Consider the following 8,658-nt stretch of genomic DNA (forward strand, 5'->3'; position numbering starts at 1 on the left):
AATAGACCCGATTCAAATTACTTACAATTGATTGATTTGAAAGCGTACTCTTAGAAAAGTCAACAAACATGTTAGAAAAAAGTATTAAAACTAACAAAATAGAAAACTGATGAAATGGATAAGATAAAATAAACGAATAAAAGAAAGACAAAGAAAAGAATAATATAAATTAACAATAACAGTAAATTAAATAAAAATAAAGAAACGAAAAGAAAGAAAATAAATAAAAATAAATAAATAAAAATAAAAGAAATAAATAATAAATAAAGTCCATAAAAGAAAATGAAATAAATAAAATACTAGAAAAAAATTGTGAAAATAATATATACATAGTAAATAAATAAATAAATGCAAGAGGAGAAAAAATATAAAATAAAATTAAATAAATAAATAGATATAAGATAAATGAAATGATAATATGTAAATATATAAATAAAAAAACATAAAAAAAATAGTAAATATATATATAAATTAATAAAAAAATAATGAAAATTAACATATATATATATATATGTGTGTGTGTGTGTAATCTAAAAATATATATATACTAAAGTAAAAGAAATGCATAAAATGTAAAAAAAATATTACATGAAAAAAGAAAACATAACAAAACAATTAAATAAAATGAGTAACAATGGAAATGTGCGTATAAATAAAGTTAATAAAATAATAATATTAAACGGAATTAAGGGACCGAATAAAAAGTAAAAAATGTTACCTTTATTTCCTTTTTGAATCGTTTACAATAGCTTTGCCTTTGTATTTTCCATGATATCCTCTGTATTTTGTATGTAAATCCTCTGTTACAAATGGGGAGGATTACATGTATTTATAGTGAAAAAAACTAACTATTTTTAGAATCCTATTAACAATAGAATCCTAATGCAACTAGACTCCTTGCTCGGTTGTTGCACGTTTGTTGGTGTGGTTATTGCTTTAAAAGATATGGTGGTGGAAGAGTCCTCCAAGGAGAGGAACTCTTGCTAGTTCTATCTTTTAAGAAAATGAGTGTCTACAGCTGCCCCTCTTTGTCCTTTTTCGTGGAACGAAAAATAGGACAAAGATAAAAAGACACAAATTTTCGTTCAGTGGAGTTGAAGAATAACTCATTGTCGAATTGAGCAGATGGATCCTCCGTCGCGAAGTCAAGTCCATCTTGAAATGATTTGAATCAGAATGTGGCTTCTCGTTGTAGTCCACTTTGGTCTTCTTCTCGGTTTAAAGACCTTGGCTAAAAATTCGACTGGAAAGTAATCTCTTGACTCCACAATGAGGTGATATCCCTCGAGCTGAATGAAACCGAAGTCTTCATTGACAGATAGTTTTTTTCGACTTAAGCTATGCTGACGGAAAAAAGGCTTTTTGCTACTAAGGCAGGCTAACCAGACCTTCTTCTCGGCTTGAAAAACCTCGATTACAGTCGGACAATAGTATGATTGAGGTGTCATCGAGCTGAATGGAATCGAACTCGACACTTTTATTGACAGATAGCCCTTCTTGCCTTGAGCTATGCTGTAAATGATGTGCCTTAGAGCTGAGCATAGTCGAACTCGAAGGTCTTTTGGTGACATATAACCCTTATAGCCTTGAGTTATGTTGTAAATGATATGCCCTCGAAGCTGAGTGTAATCGAACTCGAGGGTTTGGTGTTCCAAGAGAAACAATTTCAAAGGTTTTTTTTTGTTTCAAGAGAAACAATTTCAAAGGTTTTTTGTGTTTCAAGAGAAACTGTATTCAAAGATTGAAGTTTCAAGGGAAACTGTCTCAAGAGAGACAAAAACTTCCAAAAGAAACTGTCTCAAGGGAGACGAGATTTGTTTAACGTAAAACATATTCAAAGATTTTGTTTCAAAGGAAACTGTTTTCAAAGTTTATGCTTCAAGAGAAACTGTCTCAAGGGAGATAAAATTTATTTCAAGGGAAACTATCTCAAGAGTGACAAAATTCATTTCAAGGGAAATGTTTTCAATGTTTATGTTTCAAGAGAAACTGTCTCAAGAGACAAAATTTTTTTCAAGGAACCTATCTCAAGAGAAAAATTCATTTTAAGGAAATGTTTTTAATGTTTAGTTTCAAGAGAAACTATCTCAAGAGAAAACAAACTTAGTTCCAAAGAAAATGTCTCAAGGGAGACGAAATTTGTTTCAAGGGAAACATATTCAAAGATTTTATTTCAAGAGAAACTATCTTAAGAGAGACAAAATTCATTTCAAGGGAAATGTTTTCAATGTTTATGTTTCAAGAGAAACTATCTCAATAGAGACGAAACGTAGTTCTAAAAGAAAATGTCTCAAGGGAGACGAAATTTGTTTCAAGAGAGACAAAATTTGTTTCAAGAAAAACAATCTTGATTGAAATAAATCTTTTTTCGAGTGAAAACAGTCCCAAGAGAGACAAATTTGGTTTTAAGAAAAACAATCTTGAGTGGAATAAATCTTCTTTCGAGTAAAATAGTCTCAAGTGAGACAAAGTTTGTTTTAAGCAAAGCAAACTTGAGTGAAATAAATCTTCTTTCGAGTAAAACAATCTCAAGTGAGACAAAGTATGCTTTAAGAAAAACAATCACAAGTGAGATATATGTATTAAATGAGACTGTCTCAAGCGAGACAAAATTTATATTGGAAATTTTGAATCTGAAGATGAATGTCGATCTTTCAATCTGTCGAGTTGGCTTTTAATCTCATCTTCTCTTGAAAGATCTATAAAATGCATTTGGATGTAACTATCATGATGATGGATGTTTTATGTATGCCAAATGAAATTTATTTGATGTTGAATTTGTCCTCAAGAGAGGAAAATCAAGGTTTATATTGCTCATGAGATGAATGCAAAGATGCAAATTTCATGCGTCATGTATATGTGTTGATGTATATGTTGATATGTGAGGGGAATGGTTGCGTGTGTAGCCTTCATTCTATCTTTGACTCAGTTGTCTTATTTCCACTAAGGTGTACTCTTGCAGACCTCAACCTAAGATAATTTTTCCTTCCCCTATCAAATTTTGCCCCAAAAATGGCTTCCTTTGCCTCAGTTTCGATCTTCAGCTTCGGAGCGATATTTGTTGAATTCCAAGATATGCTTCCAGAGAACTTATCTTGTTTGAAAATGCTTTTCTTCTTTCGAATTTTCAAAATTTTGAAAAATATCAAAAGGAATTTTGAAAAATACTGCCCCCTTCTAGGTTTCACAATTGAAGCAAATCATAAAATAGAAGTTCATTGGATATCACAAGAATCAAATTCTCTTTTAAGCTTTGATAGCTGCAAATCTTTGACAAATATCAAAATCGAAAAGTTGATTTAATGGTGGGTTTGTGTCATCGCTTTGGTTAGGGCTCACCCCTCTTTCTTGGTTTGATATTTTAATCGGATGCGACCAAAATGACACTACTAGCATAATCAATGGCTAGACCTTTCAGAACACTTCTGTTTCAGTTCTCTGAAATCTTTCGTTTGTTCAAGTTTTGTAAGCTCATCTAATAAAGGTAGTGCAGAAATATTGGTCTAAAAATGAAATTCTTGAGTGCTCGTGTGTATTTGACTATAACAGGTGTTTCTTAACTCCCTTAGTTCATTTTCACCGAAACTCCTTATTTAGATTTAATTTGCCATTTTTTGGCCAGCCGAATCCATAAAGCCGGGGAGTTTAACCAATTGCTTTAGAGGGACAGCTTAGTATTATAATCACTTTTACCAAGTTTAACTGAAGGGTTCGTCTCATCACAGAGTCTTTGGCCTAACAAAAGAAGTGGAGCAAACACCAAATTTCCAAGTGTCCGAGCAATGTCATAGTTTGAATGTAATATTCATAAAGCCAGGGCTTTCGAGTTTCCTCTATAACCAATTGCCTTAGTGGAATAGCTCAGCTTTAGAGGGACAAATCACTGAAGGGTTCGTCTCATCATAAAGTCTTTGGCCTGACAAAAGCAGTGGAGCAAACACCGAATTGCCAAGTGTCCGAGCAATGTCATGGTTTGAATGTAATTTATTCATAAAGCCAGGGCTTTCGAGTTTCCTCTATAACCAATTGCCTTAGTGGAATAGCTCAGCTTTACGGATTTAATTTCTTAAGATTGTCAAGAAGAACCTGTTATAGTCTAGGTGTTTTTGAAAGTCAAGGGATCTCATCTTTAGAGTTCAATTTCCAAACAACTGACTTAAACTAGATTGGCTTACTCGACTATTCCATCTGTGAAGATCATTATCATCACTGAACATCATAAACAAAGGTATAAACCAATTAGTTTTGTAATCGCATGTGCTAGTTGCCCCATTCTGTTCACTCTTAATACGTGTTTGGATGCCAAACCTTGGATGGACTCATCATGAGAAGAGAAAACCTAGCTCGGTAAGAGAAAAACATGTAGTCTGATGTATCTTTTAAATTAGGACCAAGGGTATTTGTTTTGCAGGGTTCAATCTTGTCATTTGTCAAAGATTTACAACCTCAATTATTAAACAGTTTTTAATTAAGGTGATATTCAAGGAATTCAAGATTAAAATTTTCTTAGTTCCTAAGAATGAAGTATTTTATTTGAAATGTTCACGCATAAGAAGTACGAAAAAAAAACAAGTTCAAACAAGATGATATGCTTGATAATGCAACAAAATTCCTGACAGATGCCCCATCTGACTCTCGATCAGAATACCCCATTACATATTGAAAGTGAATTCCCCTGAGTCAATCAAATCTTGGACCTTATGTTTTAATTCCCCAAAATTCTCAGTGGTGTGCCTTGAGCTCCTAATATGATAGTTGCATACGGCGTTAATATCAAGGCCTTCAGGATATGGGGCCTCTCTAGGTTTGGATTGAACCGGAGTCACAAGATTCTTATCAACTAGCGTTGAGAGTAGCTCCTCATATGTCATTGGGATTGGACTGATACGAATCTTTTCTTTCCTTGGTTCTCTCTGAGTTTGTTTAGAAGTACCAGACGGTATAGCTGCAACAGTTTTGGACTTGAGATCGTAACACCTTTGTTGACATTGTAGGTGCTGACATTGTTGATCTCTCCCTTAATTTTCCTTGTTTTATAGCTAGCTCGATCATCTCACAAGCCATGACTAGATATGAGAAAGTTCCTGATGTAATTGCCACTAGGTGCCCGAAGTAAGGTGCCTTCAGGGTCTGTAAAAATAGCTTTTTAGTTTCCTTTTCATACAAGGGTGGATGAACTTGCACAGACAAATCCCTCCAACGTTGTGCGTATTGTCGGAAACTCTCATTGTGCTTTTCTCCAGGCCTTGTAGCATAACCCGATCTGGTCTCATTTCGTTAATATGCTTATATTGTTCCAGAAATGACTTGGCTAAGTCTTTCCAAGTCTTGATATGGGTTCGGGTGAGCTGGTTGTACCACCAGATGACTGAGCCCGACACTCTCTTGGAAGCAGTGAATCAAGAGTTGGTCGTTTCTTCCATATCCCGTCATCTTTCGACAGAACATGGTGATGTGTGTGGATGGGTCACTGTTCCCGTTAAACTTCTCGAATTCCGGGGGCTTGAATTTTGGAGGAAAAACCAAGTCCGAGACTAGACTGAGCTCCGCGGCATCGATTTCAGGGTAGTCATGATCTCTTTTAACTACCTTCATCTGGTCCTCCAATTGCTTGATTTTCTCATCCATCTTCTTTGATTTGTCCTCTTCGTCCGAATCTGGTATATGATAATAACCCGAATTATTCTCAAGGTTAAATACAGAGGATGAGGGCTTCGCTTTTGCAGCCGATGAGTCTTTTCGAAGTTCTGGTATGATTTCAGGTGAGACAACCACTTGTGGGGTAGGTGGTATATTTACCCCTTCCGGTGAACCTGCCCTAGGCGCAATGGTTTGTTGTAGGCCAACTAACTTGGCAACGATCTGATCAACCAAAGATTCTTGGTTCTTCATGATTGTATTCAGAGTACTCAAACTACTCTGGTTTATTTTATCTTCAAGTTCTTTTTGCAATTTTGCCATGTTCTCCTCGATTTTCTCGATTCTTGCCTCCATCTTCTTTTTTTAGGCGGGTATTATGCGGATGAGGTGCGTCCTATGCTTAAGGTGGTGTATCCAATATGTTCCTGTTTGATAAGACATGCTTCTGTTAGATAATGCGAATGCAAAGAAAATAACAAAATGCAAATGTCTAAATGCATGATGCATGAAATGCTCGAGGCATTGATCCAAAAAAAATGTGTCTGTTATTATGAATAATCCTTATTGGGGACAAAAGTGTTTTATCTTTTAAGAGACAAAAATATCCTAACAGCTTCTGACATGTTGACTAGTCTTCTGCCTTCGTCTTTCACCGGTTGAATAACCTGTCGAACCGCTCCGGCTTCTCCGGATGAACCGTGAAAATGTTGAGTTGTTTTTTGGTACTGGCCCAAAAAGTCTCGAATGACTGCATCTCTAGCATCTATCCTTGGAGTCTGTTCCTAACGAATACATCACTGGAGCCCTTAATTGGGAGGAACTATGTGAAGTTCATTAGTTTGTTTCTTGAGTTCATCAGCAATGATTTCCAATTTCAGCTATCGTTTTGCCATTGTTGTCTTCGAAGGGACTCCCAAGATCAGTAACATTCATCTTGCCCCTGCAACCTCAGCCAGTCAGTTCTTCAAAGATAGACTTTCATTGTGCTTGATGTAGACTTGGTTCATTCTGAGCCCTTTATAATGTCGTAGAGTGATATACTCTTCAATTGTGGGCACCACGTCTTCTGGATTGAATACAACACATAGACGTCCTGCAGACTGTCCTCTGTATTTTTATCTCTTGTATTACAACCCCTTTCCATTAATGCAGATTATTTAAGTTTTAACAAACACATTTTAGTGGATCAATGGCCTCATTTATGATGCAAGTGCTAAAAAACAAAAACAAAGGCAAAAAGTTAGTAAAATAAAAATATAAATAATGAATGAAAGAAAGAAAAATATAAAGACAAACAAACATCATAGTTAGGGTGGAAAAAAGTCCTAAGGTTTGAAATGGGGTTTCGGGGTAGGCTCTATTTCTCCATAGTCTCCCGGTTTAAGTTCTAAAAAAATGGTACCCGAGTTCTTCTTGCCGGTGCCCCCTTGGGCTTACCAGACCCTTAGTCCTAAACCCATCACAGGCTTGTGTGGACTAAGTTAAACTCGAGAGGACACATTCCCTTATGTCTATGTGGAGAATAAATTCACACGAAGACATAAGGTATATGAATCCCGAAGGCTAATTGCTAGGCATATGCGGTGAATAAATTCACACGAATGCGTCACTTTCAGCCCCACTTAGAACGGGTTCGGAGCTCGGGTATAGACCCTTAGATGGAAAAAATTAAAGATCTGAAATCATTGAAAAAAATGTCAGTACAACTATTTATTTGAAAAATAATCAAAGTTAAATAATAATAATCAAATAAATAAATTAAAATTTAAACTTATAATTTTCGCTCAAAAAGACAACCAGAAATTAATTTCGGCCTGGCTCACTTACTTGTCCCCAGCGAAGTCGCCAAGCTGTCGTAACCGTCTTTCGGTTGGGCCCAATAATTGGGCTTCGACTTGAAATAATTGGGTTGGGAGTCGCCACCGACCACTTTAAAACGAATTTAGGTGGGTCGGACACCATCTTACCTGATCTGCGTTTTTACCAGAAATGTGTCGAGTTCGGGAGTCGGTTACGGTCAAGGAAGGATTAGCACCCTTGAACCGCCCTTTCGGTACCAATTAATTTGTCGGTTGTCTTAGTTGCAAAAATTCAAAATTAAAATTAAAATTTAACAGACCCGATTCTAATTACTTACAATTGATTGATTTGAAAGCGTACTCTTAGAAAAGTCAACAAACGTGTTAGAAAAAAAGTAATAAAAACTAACAAAATAGAAAACTGATGAAATGGAGAAGATAAAATAAAACGAATAAAAGAAAGACAAAGAAAAGAATAATAAAAATTAACGATAACAAGTAAATTAAATAAAATAAAGAAACGAAAAGAAAAAAAATAATAATAAATAATAAATAAAAGACATAAAAAATAAATAAAGTCCATAAAAGCAAATGAAATAAATAAAATACTAGAAAAAAATGGTGAAAATAATATATACATAGTAAATAAATAAATAAATGCAAGAGGAGAAAAAATATAAAATAAAATAAAATAGATATAAGATAAACGAAATGATAATATGTATATATATAAAATAAATAAAAACATAAAAAATAGTAAATATATATAAATTAATAAAACATATAATGAAAATTAACATATATATATGTGTAATCTAAAAATATATATATATACTAAAGTAAAAAACAAAATGCATAAAATGTAAAAAAAATATTACATGAAAAAAAAAGAAAAAAAATAACAAAATAATTAAATAAAATGAGTAACAAGGGAAATGTGCGTATAAATAAAGTTAAATAAAAATAATAATAATTAAAACTTAAATGTAAGGGACCGAATCAAAAGTAAAAAAATGCTACCTTTTATTTCATTTTCGAATCGTTTACAATAGCTTTGTCTTTGTATTTTCCATGATATCCTCTGTATTTTGTATGTAAATCCTCTGTTACAAATGGGAGGATTACATGTATTTATAGTGAAAAAAACTAACTATTTTTAGAATCCTATTAACAATAGAATCCTAATGCAACTAGACTCCTTGCTCGGTTGTTGTACGTT

Source organism: Hibiscus syriacus, unplaced genomic scaffold, assembly GCF_006381635.1.
Source record: "Hibiscus syriacus cultivar Baekdansim isolate YM2019G1 unplaced genomic scaffold, ASM638163v2 tig00117056_pilon, whole genome shotgun sequence".
NCBI lineage: Eukaryota > Viridiplantae > Streptophyta > Magnoliopsida > Malvales > Malvaceae > Hibiscus > Hibiscus syriacus.